Source organism: Austrofundulus limnaeus, unplaced genomic scaffold, assembly GCF_001266775.1.
Source record: "Austrofundulus limnaeus strain Quisiro unplaced genomic scaffold, Austrofundulus_limnaeus-1.0 Scaffold910, whole genome shotgun sequence".
NCBI lineage: Eukaryota > Metazoa > Chordata > Actinopteri > Cyprinodontiformes > Rivulidae > Austrofundulus > Austrofundulus limnaeus.
In genome coordinates, this window is record NW_013953312.1 from 105962 (window position 1) to 107858 (window position 1897).

The following is a 1897-nucleotide window of genomic DNA, read 5'->3' on the forward strand; positions in this document are numbered from 1 at the left end:
GTTAGCATGCTAACTATAACTATTTTCTTAACTGTGTTAAGAAAGTATCGATACACTGAGATATCGCGACATTTCGGTTTCATTTAAAAGAGTCGATCATCAGATATTGTCCAAGATTAACCTTCAGGGTGGATATAGCTCGCTAGCAGCCTCGCACCGAGGACCTATCCACGTCATCATTTACCCAGAATGCTTTGTGTGGAAATAAAATGGCTCCGTCCGTGTTAAAATATAAATTAAAAAATTTACAAAACTAAACATCCTACAGTATTTTTACAGTCTTTATTTTACAGATAAAATAAATGTTTCTTAAATAAAGTTTGTTACAACTAATCGTGGATCCCTTTAAGTCCACTTTGTCTCAAACAGAGGCTGATGGTTCGGTCCGACACCGACGACCTTGGAGTTCGTCTTTAAGCTCTTTGTTTCATCCGTCCCTTCAGTTTGTCTTTGGCTGTCCTCTTGTGGACATGTCCAGGGAGGTTGTCTCCAGTCCTGTGGACCTTCTGAATAACCTGAGCAGCTGTGGTCGGAGGAACACGGAGCTGCTTGGAGATGATTGTAGCTCCTGAGACTCCGCTTTCTGTGTTACACATCACGATCCCAAACAGCCCTGTGACTACCTGTGTCTTACAGGACACACCTGAGCTTAACGCGTCCCTGAGGTTACATTAGTTTCAGTTTTATTATTTTATAGGAAGGACTGGTTATCATTAACTGATTTTTGTGGGTTTTTCTTCAACTAAAGGTAGATTTACCTGTGTGGGTGTGATTCACAGTTTGATCCCATAAATCTAAGATTTAAGAAGCGTGTGATAAATGCTGAGTTTTTAATATTCGTGTCATTTTTTTTTTATTTTTCTGCACGTGTGAAGCTTGAAAAGATCATTTAAGCAGAAAAATAATCCAAATGTTCAGTTCATCGTGGTTTTTTATGTTTTCACTTTTACTCAATATTTTATTTCCTTTCACGCAGAATCGCTGCCGAGCGGACGGCCACGTGACGGAGGAACCAACGCTCATCAATGCAGTAAACTTGAACATGCAAAGCCACCTCCCACCTCCTGCTGCACACACACACAGACACACACACACACACAGACACACAGACACACACACACACACAGACACACACACACACACAGACACACAGACACACACAGATCGACACCATCCCTTCATCAAACACACTGCTCTGCTGTGCACCGTCCTGTTGGCATGCAGGAAAACAAAGCATTCTTACTGTCTTCTAAAATCCCTGATGAAGGAGAGGAATCCCTTCTCTGGACATAAAAAAAAGAAAAAGGAGGCAAAAGTGTAGAAAAGAGGAGGAGCAGCGAGGAGAACCCGGCCAGCGGTTGCCAGATGCAAAAAAAGAGGGACAAAAAAAAGGAGCCTTCCTCCTTCACCAACGATCACCAGATGAAGGAATTACAGTTGGTCCCGTGCGCCGCTGAAGAACGGAGCATCATCTTCATCGTCCTCAGCTCCCAGCCTGTCCTCCTCCTCCTCCTCCTCCTCCTCCTCCTGCAGCAGCAGATCTGTAGTAACACTTCTGTCTCTCTGGTCCGACAGCCTCTCCATCCTTCGCTCCACGTCCTCTCTCTCCTTCTATGGATGGTTCTTTCTCACCAGCCCCCCCCTCGTCATTACCCGGATACAGGGCATACCCCTCCCTCCTTCAATCCGTCACTCCTCCTCCTCCTCCTCCTCCATTCGTGTCTTTGATGTTCTGGAGTTTGGCTCTGTCTTGTGCAAAAAAAAATCTTTTTTTCCCCCGTTTTTTTTTTAAATCAGCGCTCGAAACAGAGAAAAGAGGATCCACCCAACACCACACACACACACACACACACACACACACACACACACAGAGGATAATCCTGTAACGACTGCAACA

The 1897-nt window shown here is 44.5% G+C and overlaps 1 protein-coding gene across 3 annotated transcripts in view; it reads right to left on the reverse strand.

Annotated features, from left to right (window-relative positions):
* Positions 1–1594, reverse strand: part of shank1 (SH3 and multiple ankyrin repeat domains 1) — a 97282-nt gene extending 95688 nt beyond the window's left edge. For all 3 annotated transcript variants that reach the window (XM_014029469.1, XM_014029468.1, XM_014029467.1), the window contains exon 1: positions 1244–1594. The gene's annotated coding sequence lies outside the window, so the exon portion shown is untranslated. The remainder of the gene's footprint in view (positions 1–1243) is intronic.
* Positions 1595–1897: the final 303 nt, after the last annotated feature.